This window comes from Phyllobates terribilis, unplaced genomic scaffold (genome assembly GCF_046119375.1).
Source record: "Phyllobates terribilis strain yellow unplaced genomic scaffold, ASM4611937v1 Scaffold_68__1_contigs__length_7421828, whole genome shotgun sequence".
In the NCBI taxonomy this organism is placed as follows: Eukaryota; Metazoa; Chordata; class Amphibia; order Anura; family Dendrobatidae; genus Phyllobates; species Phyllobates terribilis.
The window spans coordinates 1,656,195-1,674,534 of NW_027362828.1; positions in this window are offsets into that span (position 1 = coordinate 1,656,195).

Genomic DNA, 18,340 nt, shown 5'->3' on the forward strand with positions numbered 1-18,340 from the left:
GGGCATTTAAGCCATCTTGTTAAGCTACTCCGACCTCCACTGCACTTCCAAGGGGCATTTAAACCGTCTTGTTAAGCTACTGCGACCTGCATGTCTCTTTCAAGGGGCATTTAAACTGTCTTGTTAAGCTACTGCGACCTCCACCGCTCTTCCAAGGGGCATTTAAACCGTATTGTTAAGCTACTGCGACCAGCACGTCTCTTCCAAGGCGCATTTAAACCGTGTTTTTAAGCTACAGCGACTTGCACGTCTCTTCCAAGGGGCATTTAAACGGTGTTGTTAAGCTTCTGTAATCTACACCACTTTTCCAAGGCACATTTAAACCGTCTTGTTAAGCTACTGCGAACTCCACCTCTCTTCCAAGGGGACATTTAAACCGTCTTATTAATCTACTGCGACCTTCACGTCTCTTCCAAGGGGCATTTAAACTGTCTTGTTAAGCTACTGCGACCTTCACGTCTCTTCTAAGGGGCATTTAAACTGTCTTGTTAAGCTACTGCGACCTCCACCGCTCTTCCAAGGGGCATTTAATCCATCTTGGTAATCAACTGCGACCTGCAAGCCTATTCCAAGGGGCATTTAAACCCTCTTGTTATGTTTCTGTGACCTGCACGTCTCTTCCAAGGGGCATTTAAACCGTCTTGTTAAGCCACTGCGACCTTCACGTCTCTTCCAAGGGGCATTTAAACTGTATTGTTAAGCTACTGCGACCTGCACGTCTCTTCCAAGGGGCATTTAAACCATCTTGTTAAGCCACTGCGACCTGCACGTCTCTTCCAAGGGGCATTTAAACCGTCTTATTAAGCTGCTGCAACCTGCATGTCTCTTCCAAGGGGCATTTAAACCATCTTGTTAAGCTACTTCGACCTCCACCGCATTTCCAAGGGGCATTTAAACCATCTTGTTAAGCTACTGCGACCTGCACGTCTCTTTCAAGGCATTTAAACTGTCTTGTTAAGCTACTGCGACCTCCACCGCTCTTCCAAGGGGCATTTAAACCATCTTGTTAAGCTACTGCGACCTCCACCGCACTTCCAAGGGGCATTTAAACCGCCTTGTTAAGCTACTGCGACCTGCACGTCTCTTCCAAGGGGCATTTAAACCGTCTTGTTAAGCTACTGCGACCTGCACGTCTCTTCCTAGGGGCATTTAAACTGTCTTTTTAAGTTACTGTGACCTCCACCTCTCTTCCAAGGGGCATTTAAACCGTCTTATTAAGCTACTGCGACCTGTACATCTCTTCCAAGGGGAATTTAAACCATCTTTTTAAGCTTCTGCGACCTGCACGTCTCTTCCAAGGGGCATTTAAACTGTCTTGTTAAGCTTCTGCGACCTCCACCGCTCTTCCAAGGGGCATTTAAACCATCTTGTTAAGCTACTGCGATCTGCACGTCTTTTTAGGCTGCTGCGACCTGCATGTCTCTTCCAAGGGGCATTTAAACCATCTTGTTAACCTACTGCGACCTGCACGTCTCTTCCAAGGGACATTTAAACCGTCTTGTTAAGCTACTGTAACTTGCACTTCTCTTCCAAGGGGCATTTAAATAGTCTTGTTAAGCTACTGTAACCTCCACCACTTTTCCACGGGGTATTTAATCCGTCTTGTTAAGCTACTGCGACCTGCATGTCTCTTCCAAGGGGCATTTAAACCATCTTATTAAACTACTGCGACCTGCACGTCTCTTCCATGGGGCATTTAAACTGTCTTGTTAAGCTACTGCGACCTGCAAGCCTATTCTAAGGGGCATTTAAACCCTCTTGTTAAGATCCTGCGACCTGCATGTCTCTTCCAAGGGGGATTTAAACCGTCTTGTTAAGCTACTGCTACCTGCACGTCTCTTCCAAGGGGCATTTAAACCGTCTTGCTAAGCAACTGCGACCTGCTCGTCTCTTCCAAGGGGCATTTAAACCGTCTTGTTATGGTACTGCGACCTGCACTTCTCTTCAAAGGCGCATTTAAACCTTCTTTTTAAGCTCCTGCGACTTAATCGTCTTTTCCTAGGCGCAATTAAACCATCTTGTTAAGCTACTGTAACCTCCACCACTTTTCCAAGGGGCATTTAAAACATCTTGTTAAGCTACTGCGACTTGCACGTCTCTTCCAAGGGGCTTTTAAACTGTCTTGTTAAGCTACTGCGACCTGCTCGTCTCTTCCAAGGGGCATTTAAACCGTCTTGTTAAGCCTCTGCGATCTGCACGTCTCTTCCAAGGGGCATTTAAACAGTCTTGTTAAGCTACTGCGACCTGCATGTCTCTTCCAAGGGGCATTTAAACTGTCTTGTTAAGCTACTGCGACCTCCACCGCCTTCCAATGGGCATTTAAACCATCTTGTTAAGCTACTGCGACTTGCACGTCTCTTCCAAGGGGCATTTAAACCCTCTTGTTAAGCTCCTGCAACCTGCACGTCTCTTGAAAGGGGCGTTTAAACCCTCTTGTTAAGCTACTGTGACCTGCACGTCTCTTCCAAGGGGCATTTAAACTGTCTTGTTAAGCAACTGCGACCTCCACCTCTCTTCTAAGGGGCATTTAAACCATCCTATTAAGCTACTGCGACCTGCATGTCTCTTCCAAGTGGCATTTAAACCATCTTATTAAGCTACTGCGACCTGCACATCTCTTCCAAGTGGCATTTAAACCATCTTATTAAGCTACTGCGACCTGCACGTCTCTTCCAAGCGGCATTTAAACTGTCTTGTTAAGCTACTGCGACCTCCACCGCTCTTCCTAGGGGCATTTAAACTGTCTTGTTAAGCTACTGCGACCTGCACGTCTCTTCCAAGGGGCATTTAAACCGTCTGGTTAAGCTACTGCGACCTGCAAGCCTATTCCAAGGGGCATTTAAACACTCTTGTTAAGCTACTGCGACCTGCACGTCTCTTCCAAGGGGGATTTAAACCGTCTTATTAAGCTACTGTGACCTGCTCGTCTCTTCCAAGGGGCATTTAAACCGTCTTGTTAAGCTACTGTAACCTCCACCACTTTTCCAAGGGGCATTTAAACCGTCTTATTAAGCTACTGCAACATGCACGTCTCTTCCAAGGTGCATTTAAACCTTCTTGTTAAGCTACTTTGACCTGCTCGTCTCTTCCAAGGGGCATATAAACCGTCTGGTTAAGCTACTGTAACCTCCACCACTTTTCCAAGGGGCATTTAAACCATCTTATTAAGCTACTGCGACCTGCACATCTCTTCCAAGTGGCATTTAAACCATCTTATTAAGCTACTGCGACCTGCACGTCTCTTCCAAGCGGCATTTAAACTGTCTTGTTAAGCTACTGCGACCTCCACCGCTCTTCCTAGGGGCATTTAAACTGTCTTGTTAAGCTACTGCGACCTGCACTTCTCTTCCAAGGGGCATTTAAACCGTCTGGTTAAGCTACTGTGACCTGCAAGCCTATTCCAAGGGGCATTTAAACACTCTTGTTAAGCTACTGCGACCTGCACGTCTCTTCCAAGGGGGATTTAAACCGTCTTATTAAGCTACTGTGACCTGCTCGTCTCTTCCAAGGGGCATTTAAACCGTCTTGTTAAGCTACTGTAACCTCCACCACTTTTCCAAGGGGCATTTAAACCGTCTTATTAAGCTACTGCGACATGCACGTCTCTTCCAAGGTGCATTTAAACCTTCTTGTTAAGCTACTTTGACCTGCTCGTCTCTTCCAAGGGGCATATAAACCGTCTTGTTAAGCTACTGTAACCTCCACCACTTTTCCAAGGGGCATTTAAACCGTTTTGTTAAGCTACTGCGACTTGCACTTCTCTTCCAACGGGCATTTAAACCGTCTTGTTAAGCTACTGAGACCTGAACGTCTCTTCCAAGGGACATTTAAACTGTCTTGGTAAGCTAATGCGACCAGCAAGCCTTTTCCAAGGGGCATTTAAACCCTCTTGTTAAACTAATGCGACCTGCACATCTCTTCCAAGGGGCATTTAAACCGTCTTGTTAAGCTACTGTAAATTGCACGTCTCTTCCAAGGGGCATTTAAACCATCTTGTTAAGCTACTGTAACCTCCACCACTTTTCCACGGGGCATTTAAACCGTCTTTTTAAGCTACTGCGACCTGCACGTCTCTTACAAGGTGCATTTAAACCGTCTTGTTAAGCTACTGCGATCTGCACGTCTTTTTAGGCTGCTGCGACCTGCATGTCTCTTCCAAGGGGCATTTAAACCATCTTGTTAAGCTACTGCCACCTCCACCGCTCTTCCAAGGGGCATTTAAACCGTCTTGTTAAGCTACTGTGACCAGCACGTCTCTTCCAAGGCGCATTTATACCGTGTTTTTAAGCTACTGCGACTTGCACGTCTCTTCCAAGGGGCATTTAAACCGTCTTGTTAAGCTACTGCGACCTGCACGTCTCTTCCAAGGGGCATTTAAACGGTCTTGTTAAGCCACTGCTACCTGCACGTCTCTTCAAAGTGGCATTTAAGCCATCTTGTTAAGCTACTGCGACCTACATGTCTATTCCAAGGGGCATTTAAACTGTCTTGTTAAGCTACTGCAACCTCCACCGCACTTCCAAGGGGCATTTAAACCGTCTTGTTAAGCTAGTGCGACCTGCACGTCTTTTTAAGCTGCTGCGACCTGCATGTCTCTTCCAAGGGGCATTTAAACAGTCTTGTTAAGCTGCTTTGACCTGCATGTTTCTTCCAAGTGGCATTTAAACTGTCTTGTTAAGCTACTGCGACCTCCACCGCTCTTCCAAGGTGCATTTAAACTGTCTTGTTAAGCTACTGCGACCTGCACGTCTCTTACAAGGGGCATTTAAATCGTCTTGGTAAGCTACTGCGACCTGCAAGCCTCTTCCAAAGGGCATTTAAACCCTCTTGTTAAGCTCCTGCGACCTGCACGTCTCTTCCAAGGGGCATTTAAACTGTCTTCTTAAGCTACTGCGACCTGCACGTCTCTTCCAAGGGGCATTTAAACTGTCTTGTTTAGCTTTGGAGAACTGCGCGTGTCTTCTAAGGGGCATTTAAACAGTCTTGTTAAGCTACTGCGACCTGCATGTCTCTTCCAAGGGGCATTTAAAACGTCTTGTTAAGCTACTGCGACCTCCACGTCTCTTCCAAGGGGCATTTAAACCGTCTTGTTAAGCAGCTGTGACCTGCATGTCTCTTCCAAAGTGCATTTAAACCATCTTGTTAAGCTACTGTGACCTTCACCGCACTTCCAAGGGGCATTTAAACTGTCTTGTTAAGCTACTGCGACCTGCACGTCTCTTTCAAGGGGCATTTAAACTGTCTTGTTAAGCTAACGCGACCTCCACCGCTCTTCCAAGGGACATTTAAACTGTCTTGTTAAGCTACTGCGACCTGCACGTCTCTTCCAAGGGGCATTTAAACCGTCTTGTTAAGCTACTGCGATCTGCACGTCTCTTCCAAGTGGCATTTAAACCGTCTTGTTAAGCTACTTTTACCTGCACGTCTCTTTCAAGGGGCAGTTAAACAGTCTTGTTAAGCTACTGCGACCTCCACCGCTCTTCCAAGGGGCATTTAAACCGTCTTGTTAAGCTACTGCGAACTGCACGTCTCTTCCAAGGGGCATTTAAACTGTCTTGTTAAGCTACTGCGACCTCCACCTCTCTTCCAAGAGGCATTTAAACTGTCTTATTAAGCTACTGCGACCTGCATGTCTTTTCCAAGGGGCATTTAAACTGCCTTGTTAAGCTACTGCGACCTCCACCACTCTTCCAAGGGGCATTTAAACTGTCTTGTTAAGCTACGGCGACCTGCACGTCTCTTCCAAGTGTCAATTAAACCGTCTTGTTAAGATACTGCGACCTCCACGTCTCTTCCAAGGGTCATTTAAACTGTCTTGTTAAGCTACTGCGACCTCCACCTCTCTTCCAAGGGGCATTTAAAACATCTTATTAAGCTACTGCGACCTGCACATCTCTTCCAAGAGGCATTTAAACCGTCTTATTAAGCTACTTCAACCTGTACGTCTCTTCCAAGGGGCATTTAAACTGTCTTGTTAAGCTACTGCGACCCCCACCGCTCTTCCAAGGGGCATTTAAACCGTCTTGGTAAGCTACTGCGACCTGCAAGCCTATTCCAAGGGGCCATTTAAACCATCTTGTTAAGCTACTGCGTCCTGCACGTTTCTTCCAAGGGGGATTTAAACCGTCTTGTTAAGCTACTGCGACCTGCACGTCTCTTCCAAGGGCCATTTAAACCGTCTTGTTAAGCTACTGCGACCTGCATGTCTATTCCAAGGGGCATTTAAACTGTCTTGTTAAGCTACTGCAACCTCCACCGCACTTCCAAGGGGCATTTAAACCGTCTTGTTAAGCTAATGCGACCTGCACGTCTTTTTAAGCTGCTGCGACCTGCATGTCTCTTCCAAGGGGCATTTAAACCGTCTTTTTAAGCTAATGCGACCTGCACGTCTCTTGAACGGGGCATTTAAACCCTCTTGTTAAGCTACTGCGACCTGCACGTCTCTTCCAAGGGGCATTTAAACTGTCTTGTTAAGCTACTGCGACCTCCACCTCTCTTCCAAGGGGCATTTAAACCATCTTATTAAGCTACTGCGACCTGCACATCTCTTCCAAGGCGCACTTAAACCGTCTTGTTAAGCTACTGCGACCTGCACGTCTCTTCCAAGGGGGATTTAAAACGTCTTGTTAAGCTACTACGACCTGCACGTCTCTTCCAAGGGGCATTTAAACCGTCTTGTTAAGCTACTGTGACCTGCTCGTCTCTTCCAAGGGGCATTTAAACTGTCTTGTTAAGCTACTGTAACCTCCACCACTTTTCCAAGGGGCATTTAAACCGTCTTGTTAAGCTACTGCGACCTGCACGTCTCTTTCAAGGGGCATTTAAACCGTCTTGCTAAGCTACTGCAACCTGAAAGTCTCTTCCAAGGGGCATTTAATCCTTCTTGCTAAGCTACTGCGACCACCAAGCCTATTCCAAGGGGCATTTAAACCCTCTTGTTAAGCTACTGCGACCTGCACATCTCTTCCAAGGGGCATTTAAACCGTCTTGGTAAGCTACTGCGACCAGCAAGCCTATTCCAAGGGGCATTTAAACCCTCTTGTTAAGCTACTGCGACCTGCACATCTCTTCCAAGTGGGATTTAAACCGTCTTGTTAAGCTACTGCGACCTGCACGTCTCTTCCAAGGGGCATTTGAACCGTCTTGTTAAGCTACTGCGACCTGCTCATCTCTTCCCAGGGGCATTTAAACCGTCTTGTTAAGCTACTGCGACCTGCAAGCCTCTTCAAAGGGGCATTAAAACGGTCATGTTAAGCTACTGCGACCTGCATATCTCTTCCAAGGAGCATTTAAACCATCTTTTTAAGCTACTGCGACCTGCAAATCTCTTCCAAGGGGCATTTAAACCGTCTTGGTAAGCTACTGCGACCAGCAAGCCTATTCCAAGGTGCATTTAAACCCTCTTGTTAAGCTACTGCGACCTGCACATCTCTTCCAAGTGGGATTTAAACCGTCTTGTTAAGCTACTGCGACCTGCACGTCTCTTCCAAGGGGCATTTAAACCGTTTTGTTAAGCCTCTGCGACCTGCAAGTCTCTTCCAAGGGGCATTTAAACAGTCTTGTTAAGCTACTGCGACCTGCATGTCTCTTCCAAGGGGCATTTAAACCGTCTTGTTAAGCTACTGCGACCTCCACCGCTCTTCCAATGGGCATTTAAACCATCTTGTTAAGCTACTGCGACCTGCACGTCTCTTCCAAGGGGCATTTAAACCCTCTTGTTAAGCTACTGCAACCTGCATGTCTCTTGAAAGGGGCATTTAAACCAACTTGTTAAGCTACTGCGACCTGCACGTCTCTTCCAAGGGGCATTTAAACTGTCTTGTTAAGCAACTGCGACCTCCACCTCTCTTCTAAGGGGCATTTAAACCATCCTATTAAGCTACTGCGACCTGCACATCTCTTCCAAGTGGCATTTAAACCGTCTTATTAAGCTACTGCGACCTGCACGTCTCTTCCAAGGGGCATTTAAACTGTCTTGTTAAGCTACTGCGACCTCCACCGCTCTTCCTAGGGGCATTTAAACTGTCTTGTTAAGCTACTGCGACCTGCACGTCTCTTCCAAGGGGCATTTAAACCATCTGGTTAAGCTACTGCGACCTGCAAGCCTATTCCAAGGGGCATTTAAACACTCTTGTTAAACTACTGCGACCTGCTCGTCTCTTCCAAGGGGCATTTAAACCGTCTTGTTAAGCTACTGTAACTTCCACCACTTTTCCAAGGGGCATTTAAACCGTCTTATTAAGCTACTGCGACATGCACGTCTCTTCCAAGGTGCATTTAAACCTTCTTGTTAAGCTACTTTGACCTGCTCTTCTCTTCCAAGGGGCATTTAAACCGTCTTGTTAAGCTACTGTAACCTCCACCACTTTTCCAAGGGGCATTTAAACCGTCTTGTTAAGCTACTGCGACCTGCACTTCTCTTCCAACGGGCATTTAAACCGTCTTGTTAAGCTACTGAGACCTGAACGTCTCTTCCAAGGGGCATTTAAACCATCTTGGTAAGCTACTGCGACCAGCAAGCCTTTTCCAAGTGGCATTTAAACCCTCTTGTTAAACTAATGCGACCTGCACATCTATTCCAAGGGGCATTTAAACCGTCTTGTTAAGCTACTGTAACTTGCACGTCTCTTCCAAGGGGCATTTAAACCATCTTGTTAAGATACTGTAACCTCCACCACTTTTCCACGGGGCATTTAAACCGTCTTTTTAAGCTACTGCGACCTGCACGTCTCTTACAAGGTGCATTTAAACCGTCTTGTTAAGCTACTTCGACCTGCATTTTTCTTCCAATGGGCATTTAACCGTCTTTTTAAGCCTCTTCGACCTGCACGTCTTTTCCTACGGGCATTTAAACAGTCTTGTTAAGCTGCTTCGACCTGCATGTTTCTTCCAAGTGGCATTTAAACTGTCTTGTTAAGCTACTGCGACCTCCACCGCTGAACCAAGGTGCATTTAAACTGTCTTGTTAAGCTACTGCGACCTGCACGTCTCTTACAAGGGGCATTTAAATCGTCTTGGTAAGCTACTGCGACCTGCAAGCCTCTTCCAAAGGGCATTTAAACCCTCTTGTTAAGCTACTGCGACCTGCACGTCTCTTCCAAGGGGCATTTAAACTGTCTTGTTTAGCTTCGGAGAACTGCGCGTCTCTTCTAAGGGGCATTTAAACAGTCTTGTTAAGCTACTGCGACCTGCATGTCTCTTTCAAGGGGCATTTAAAACGTCTTGTTAAGCTACTGCGACCTCCACGTCTCTTCCAAGGGGCATTTAAACCGTCTTGTTAAGCAGCTGTGACCTGCATGTCTCTTCCAAAGTGCATTTAAACCATCTTGTTAAGCTACTGCGACCTTCACCGCACTTCCAAGGGGCATTTAAACTGTCTTGTTAAGCTACTGCGACCTGCACGTCTCTTTCAAGGGGGATTTAAACTGTCTTGTTAAGCTAATCCGACCTCCACCGCTCTTCCAAGGGACATTTAAACTGTCTTGTTAAGCTACTGCGACCTGCACGTCTCTTCCAAGGGGCATTTAAACCGTCTTGTTAAGCTACTGCGACCTGCACGTCTCTTCCAAGTGGCATTTAAACCGTCTTGTTAAGCTACTTTTACCTGCACGTCTTTTTCAAGGGGCAGTTAAACAGTCTTGTTAAGCTACTGCGACCTCCACCGCTCTTCCAAGGGGCATTTAAACCGTCTTGTTAAGCTACTGCGAACTGCACGTCTCTTCCAAGGGGCATTTAAACTGTCTTGTTAAGCTACTGCGACCTCCACCTCTCTTCCAAGAGGCATTTAAACCGTCTTATTAAGCTACTGCGACCTGCATGTCTCTTCCAAGGGGCATTTAAACTGTCTTGTTAAGCTACTGCGACCTCCACCACTCTTCCAAGGGGCATTTAAACTGTCTTGTTAAGCTACTGCGACCTGAACGTCTCTTTCAAGGGGCACTTAAACTGTCTTGTTAAGCTACTGGGACCTCCACCGTTCTTCCAAGGGGCATTTAAACTGTCTTGTTAAGCTACTGCGACCTGCACGTCTCTTTCAAGTGGCATTTAAACCGTCTTGTTAAGCTACTGCGACCTGCACGTCTCTTCCAAGGGGCATTTAAACTGTCTTGTTAAGCTACTGCGACCTCCACCTCTCTTCCAAGGGGCATTTAAACCGTCTTATTAAGCTACTGCGACCTGCATGTCTCTTCCAAGGGGCATTTAAACTGTCTTGTTAAGCTACTGCGACCTCCACCACTCTTCCAAGGGGCATTTAAACCGTCTTGTTAAGCTACTGCGACCTGCACGTCTCTTTCAAGGTGCATTTAAACATTCCTGGTAAGCTACTGCGACCTGCAAGCCAATTCCAAGGGGCATATAAACCCTCTTGTTAAGCTGCAGCGACCTGCACGTCTCTTCCAAAGGGGATTTAAACCCTCTTGTTAAGCTACTGCGACCTGCACGTCTCTTCCAAGGGGCATTTAAACCGTCTTGTTAAGCTACTGCGACCTGCTCGTTGTAGTGCCGGCGTCCCTGCCCTCTGCTAGGCAGGGACGCTGCTCCCCTCACCGCTCTGCTCCGTGCCCGGCGTCCTCCCCCCGCTCTGCTGTCAGCGCGCGCTCCTTCCCGGCGTCCTCCTCCCGCTCTGCTCTCAGTGCGCGCTCCTTCCCGGCTCCTGTGCTTAGGGCGCGCGCGCGCTCCCCTCCTCTTAAAGGGGCCGCGCGTGCCGTCCTAAGGAGTCCCCGGCCAATGGCCGGAGGACTTCATCATATATAAGGCACCTCCTCCAAAATGGAGGTGCCCGAGCAATGTTGTTTGCACCTGTGTCTCACCTGTGCTTCAGCCCTCAGGTCCCGTTGCCAGTTACCTGCCAGTTACCTGCCAGTTACCTGCCAGTTACCTGCCTGATTCCTGCCTGAATACTTGTTACCTGTATGCCAGTCTGAGGTCCGACGGTCTGCCTTACTACTCCTGTCAGTCTGTCTAAAGGACCAGCCTGCCCGCTCACCTGGGAGCGCACATCAGCTACCTGCCTGCTTGCCTGAGGTCCGACGGTCTGCCTTACAACTCCGGTCAGTCTGTCTATGGACCAGCTTGCCTGCTCACCTGGGAGCGCTTCTCCGTTACCTGCCTGCTTGCCAGCCCGGAGGCTCCGTTGTCACGTGCTGTGACCATCAGCTACTTCAGACTCTTGCCCGCTCACCTGGGAGCGCTTCTCCGTTATCTGCCTGCTTGCCTGCCCGGAGGCTCCGTTGTCACGTGCTGTGACCATCAGCTACTTCAGACTCTTGCCCGCTCACCTGGGAGCGCTTCTCCACTACCTGCCTGCTTGCCTACCCGGAGGCTCCGCTGTCACGTGCTGTGACCACCAGCTACTTCAGAGACTCTTGCCCGCTCACCTGGGAGCGCTTCTCCGTTACCTGCCTGCTTGCCAGCCCGGAGGCTCCGCCGTCACGTGCCGTGACCACCTGTTATTCCAGAGACTCTCGCTTGCTCACCTGGGAGCACACATCTACCATCTGCCTGCTAGCCTACCCGGAGGCTCTGCCATCACAGGTCGTACCTACCCATTATCCAGAGACTGCCACCCGCTCCCTTACAAGGGCCGCCCCCTTGTATAGTAGCTCAGAGGTTCCGCCTCCCAGACCCGTTACAGTTTGCTCGGGCCATGGAACCCGGTGGCACCCAAGCTCCCTCGCTCTCGGACCTGTGTCATGAACTGTCCCGTCAGAGGTCCCAACAGGAGTCCATCCTGGGTCACCTACGGAATGTTAATTCTCGCCTGGACACTCTGACTGCTCCACCTGCAACCACTGCCAGTACCATGACTCGCAACCCGGCAGCTCCGCTACCCACTAATACCATGGTATCCTACCCCGGACCCCGGCTGTCTGCACCTTCTCGCTTCGGAGGCGACTCCGTCCAGGCTCGGGGCTTCATAAATCAGTGCACCCTGCACTTTGAACTTTTGTCTCATCAGTTTAACTCCGACCGGGCCAAAATTGCCTTTATCATGTCCCATCTCACCGGGGAGGCCCTGGCCTGGCTAAATCCTCTATGGGAGAGAGGAGACCCCCTGGTGTCCAACTTGCCTGCTTTTCTCTCGGCTTTCCGGAAACTCTTCGACGAACCCGGACGGAAGACCTCATCCGCATCCTCGCTGCTACGCCTCCGTCAGGAAGGTCTCACCGTGGGCCAATATGCCATACGGTTCCGTACCCTTGCCTCGGAGCTGGCCTGGGATAACGACGCTCTGGTATCCGTCTTCTGGGAGGGTCTGTCTGGCCGTATTAAAGATGAACTTGCTGGTCGGGATATTCCTACCACTCTCGATGATCTTATAACTCTTGCCACCCGGATTGACCTACGGCTCCAGGAGCGTGCCAAAGAAGTCACCCATGAGAGGAGGATTCCACGTTTAGCTCCTACTTTTCAGAAACCCGTCATTTCCTCCGTCTCTCCCCAGGTACACTCTCCTGAGCCTATGCAGGTCGACCAGACCAAGATGGTCAAAACCCGTCAGGACTCACGCCGTGCCGAGGGGAGCTGCTTCTACTGTGGCAGTAAGGAGCACCGGATCCGTGCCTGCCCGGAGAGGTCGGGAAACGCCTGTGTCTAGGTTCGCTCAGAGAGGTCCACCTAGACAAGAATAAATCCTCTCCATCCCTGCTGTTGTCAGTTTCTATCGTCTACGGGGAGAACCGTTATTTCGAACTAGCCCAACTTGACTCTGGAGCAGCCGGGAATCTTATTTCACAGTCCCTGGTAGAAAAATACCGCATCCCCACCAAACCTCTGGCTGTACCCTTGTCTGTTGCTGCCGTGGATGGGGGGCTCTTACCTCGCCCCATCCAACTCATCACCGAATCCATTACTCTGCAGGTGGGAATGCTGCATTCTGAAAGTATCTCCTTCCATGTTCTGCCTGGACTCTCTCACGCCCTCTTGCTAGGTCTGCCTTGGCTCCAGAGACATGCACCCGTGCTTGACTGGCAAACCGGAGAGGTCCTTCGCTGGGGACAAGACTGTCATAAAACCTGCCTGGTTCCCGTCCATCCCGTCCGTCCCTCTCCTACCCCAGCTAATCTACCTGGACTTCCGATTCCTTATTGGTCTTATGCTGATGTCTTTAATAAAAAGGAGGCAGAGACATTACCACCTCATAGACCATACGACTGTCCCATCGACCTGTTACCCGGTACTACTCCTCCCCGTGGGCGTATTTATCCATTATCCGCTGCTGAAACCCGGTCGATGTCCGAATATATTGAGGAGAATCTGGCCAGGGGATTCATCCGGAAATCTACCTCCCCGGCGGGAGCAGGCTTCTTTTTCGTCAAAAAGAAGGACGGCTCTCTCCGTCCCTGTATAGACTATAGAGGCCTAAACCAGATCACGGTGAAGAATAAGTACCCCCTTCCGCTCATTCCAGAATTATTTGATCGTCTGAGGGGGGCTAGGATCTTCACCAAACTGGACCTTCGCGGGGCATACAACCTGGTTCGTATCCGTCAGGGGGATGAATGGAAGACGGCCTTCAACACCCGGGACGGCCACTATGAATACCTGGTAATGCCCTTTGGTCTCTGTAACGCTCCTGCCGTCTTTCAAGAGTTGGTCAATGACATCTTCCGGGACCTTCTCTACTCCTGCGTAGTGGTGTACCTGGACGACATCTTGGTCTTCTCTCCGGATCTCCAGACTCACCGGAGGGACGTTCGTCAAGTCCTGCTCAGGCTCAGGCAGAATCACCTCTTCGCTAAATACGAGAAGTGCCTCTTTGAGCAGACCTCGCTTCCGTTTTTGGGCTACATTATTTCTCAGACCGGCCTACGAATGGATCCAGAGAAACTGTCTGCCATCGAGAAATGGCCCCGACCGGAAGGGTTGAAGGCCATTCAGCGGTTCCTGGGCTTCGCCAACTACTACCGCCTCTTCATACCACACTTCTCTTCCCGGACTGCCCCAATTTCCGCGCTCACCCGTAAGGGTACTAATCCCAAAGAGTGGCCGCCCGAAGCAGAGGAAGCCTTTCTTTCCTTAAAACAGGCCTTCTCTTCCGCCCCGGTGCTGCATCGCCCGGACGGCAACAAGCAGTTTTTCCTGGAAGTGGACGCCTCCTCCTCTGGAGCCGGAGCGGTACTTACTCAAAAATCTTCTTCCGGGAGAATGGTAACTTGCGGCTTCTTCTCCAAACTCTTCTCCTCCTCGGAGCGCAATTATTCCATAGGAGATCGAGAGTTATTGGCCATCAAACTGGCATTGGAGGAGTGGCGTTACCTGCTTGAGGGGGCTCTTCACCCGGTAATAATTTACACTGACCACAAGAACTTGGCTTACCTCCAGCACGCCCAGAGACTTAACCCGCGCCAAGCCCGGTGGTCCTTGTTTTTTGCTCGTTTTGATTTTATCCTTCATTTTCGCCCGGCTGACAAAAACGTCAAGGCGGACGCCTTGTCTCGATCCTTTCTGGTGTCTGATCTCGAGGAAGATCCGAAACACATCATCGATCCCGCCAGAGTAATGCAGGTGGCTCCCGTGAGTCTAAATCGTCTCCCTCCCGGTAAGACGTTCGTATCAGTACCTGATCGGGAGAAGATCCTACACTGGGGTCATTCGTCTAAACTAGCTGGCCACGCCGGTCAGAAAAAGACCCTCCAGCTTATTACCCGGCACTACTGGTGGCCTAACCTGCACAAGGATGTAATAGACTTTGTTTCTGCCTGTGTGTCCTGCGCCCGCAACAAAGTTCCGAGACACCTGCCGGCCGGCCGCCTTCTTCCTCTGCCAGTACCTGCTGCCCCCTGGCAGCATATAGCGATGGACTTCATTACTGATCTGCCCGTCTCAGCCGGTTGTACGGTCATTTGGGTGGTCGCTGACCGCTTTTCCAAGATGGCTCACTTCATTCCCCTGCCAGGCCTTCCGTCTGCACCCGAGCTGGCTAAAGACTTTATCCGCCACATCTTCCGTCTTCATGGCCTGCCCCGTCACATCGTGTCGGATCGAGGGGTACAGTTCACTTCTCGTTTCTGGAGAGCCACTTGTAAATTGCTGGACGTCACCCTGGACTTCTCCTCCGCTTACCACCCACAGTCTAATGGTCAAGTGGAGCGGATCAATCAGAACCTGACCAGTTACCTCCGGCACTTCGTTAATGCCCACCATTCTGACTGGGTGGATCTCCTGCCGTGGGCCGAATTCTCGTACAACAATCACGAGAGCGAATCTTCCTCCAAATCCCCGTTTTTTGTAGTCTACGGTCAGCACCCTCGGATCCCGTTTCCCGTCTCCACCTCGGTGGACAATCCGGCTGCGGAATCTCTTGTTAACAAATTTTCCTCCATATGGGAGAGTACCCGGTCCGCACTCCTTCTGTCATCCGAGCGTATGAAAAGACATGCTGACAAAAAACGTCTGGATCCTCCTCAATTCCGTCCTGGGGATAAAGTCTGGCTCTCGTCCAAATATGTCCAGCTCAAGATCCCTTCCTATAAGTTAGGGCCTCGGTTCATCGGTCCACTGGAGGTCATCAGTCAGATCAATCCGGTGGCCTATAAATTGAAACTCCCGGCCAACTTACGGATCCCTAACTCCTTCCATGTTTCTCTCCTCAAACCCGTGGTACTTAATTCTTTTTTCAAGTCTACAGGTACGCCTCCTGCTCCGGTTTCTGCTGAGGACGAGTTTGAGGTAGAGAACATTCTTGCCACCAAAAGGGTAAGAGGAAAGACCTTTTTTCTGGTAGATTGGAGGGGGTTTGGTCCTGAGGAGAGAACGTGGGAGCCCCGGGAGAACATCCATGCCCCTCTCATCCTAGCTAAATTTCTGTCTGGCCTAAAAAAGGGGGGGCCTAAAGGGGGGGGTACTGTAGTGCCGGCGTCCCTGCCCTCTGCTAGGCAGGGACACTGCTCCCCTCACCGCTCTGCTCCGTGCCCGGCGTCCTCCCCCCGCTCTGCTGTCAGCGCGCGCTCCTTCCCGGCGTCCTACTCCCGCTCTGCTCTCAGTGCGCGCTCCTTCCCGGCCCCTGTGCTTAGGGCGCGCGCGCGCGCGCTCCCCTCCTCTTAAAGGGGCCGCGCGCGCCGTCCTAAGGAGTCCCCGGCCAATGGCCGGAGGACTTCATCATATATAAGGCACCTCCTCCAAAATGGAGGTGCCCGAGCAATGTTGTTTGCACCTGTGTCTCACCTGTGCTTCAGCCCTCAGGTCCCGTTGCCAGTTACCTGCCAGTTACCTGCCAGTTACCTGCCAGTTACCTGCCTGATTCCTGCCTGAATACTTGTTACCTGTCTGCCAGTCTGAGGTCCGACGGTCTGCCTTACTACTCCTGTCAGTCTGTCTAAAGGACCAGCCTGCCCGCTCACCTGGGAGCGCACATCAGCTACCTGCCTGCTTGCCTGAGGTCCGACGGTCTGCCTTACAACTCCGGTCAGTCTGTCTATGGACCAGCTTGCCTGCTCACCTGGGAGCGCTTCTCCGTTACCTGCCTGCTTGCCAGCCCGGAGGCTCCGTTGTCACGTGCTGTGACCATCAGCTACTTCAGACTCTTGCCCGCTCACCTGGGAGCGCTTCTCCGTTACCTGCCTGCTTGCCTGCCCGGAGGCTCCGTTGTCACGTGCTGTGACCATCAGCTACTTCAGACTCTTGCCCGCTCACCTGGGAGCGCTTCTCCACTACCTGCCTGCTTGCCTACCCGGAGGCTCCGCTGTCACGTGCTGTGACCACCAGCTACTTCGGAGACTCTTGCCCGCTCACCTGGGAGCGCTTCTCCGTTACCTGCCTGCTTGCCAGCCCGGAGGCTCCGCCGTCACGTGCCATGACCACCTGTTATTCCAGAGACTCTCGCTTGCTCACCTGGGAGCACACATCTACCATCTGCCTGCTAGCCTACCCGGAGGCTCTGCCATCACAGGTCGTACCTACCCATTATCCAGAGACTGCCACCCGCTCCCTTACAAGGGCCGCCCCCTTGTATAGTAGCTCAGAGGTTCCGCCTCCCAGACCCGTTAAACTCGTCTATTCCAAGGGGCATTTTAACCATCTTGTTAAGCTACTGCGACCTGCACGTCTCTTCCAAGGCGCATTTAAACCATCTATTTAAGCTCCTGCGACTTGCATGTCTCTTCCAAGGGGCATTTAAACTTTCTTGTTAAGCTACTGTAACCTCCACCACTTTTCCAAGGGGCATTTAAACTGTCTTGTTAAGCTACTGCGACCTGCACGTCTCTTCCAAGGGGCATTTAAACCGTCGTGTTAAGCTACTGCGACCTGCATGTCTCTTCCAAGGGGCATTTAAACCGTCTTGTTAAGCCACTGCTACCTGCATGTCTCTTCCAAGGGGATTTAAACCATCTTGTTAAGCTGCTGCGACCTGAATGTCTCTTCCAAGGGGCATTTAAACCGTCTTGTTAAGCTACTGCGACCTCCACCGCACCTCCATGGGGCATTTAAACCGTCTTGTTAAGCTACTGCGACCTGCACGTCTCTTTCAAGGGGCATTTAAACCGTCTTGTTAAGCTACTGCGACCTCCACCGCTCTTCCAAGGGGCATTTAAACCGTCTTTTTAAGCTACTGCAACCTGCACGTCTATTCCAAGTGGCATTTAAACCGTCTTGTTAAGATACTGCGACCTGCACGTCTCTTCCAAGGGGCATTTAAACTGTCTTGTTAAGCTACTGCGACCTCCACCTCTCTTCCAAGGGGCATTTAAAACATCTTATTAAGCTACTGCGACATGCACATCTCTTCCAAGAGGCATTTAAACCATCTTATTAAGCTACTTCAACCAGCACGTCTCTTCCAAGGGGCATTTAAACTGTCTTGTTAAGCTACTGCGACCTGCACGTCTCTTCCAAGGGCCATTTAAACCGTCTTGTTAAGCTACTACGACCTGCAGGTCTCTTCCAAGGCGCATTTAAACCGTCTTTTTAAGCTACTGCAACCTGCACGTCTATTCCAAGTGGCATTTAAACCGTCTTGTTAAGATACTGCGACCTGCACGTCTCTTCCAAGGGGCATTTAAACTGTCTTGTTAAGCTACTGCGACCTCCACCTCTCTTCCAAGGGGCATTTAAAACATCTTATTAAGCTACTGCGACATGCACATCTCTTCCAAGAGGCATTAAAACCATCTTATTAAGCTACTTCAACCAGCACGTCTCTTCCAAGGGGCATTTAAACTGTCTTGTTAAGCTACTGCGACCTGCACGTCTCTTCCAAGGGCCATTTAAACCGTCTTGTTAAGCTACTACGACCTGCAGGTCTCTTCCAAGGCGCATTTAAACCGTCTTTATAAGCTACTGCGACCAGCACGTCTCTTCCAAGGGGCATTTAAACTGTCTTGTTAAGCTACTGCGACCT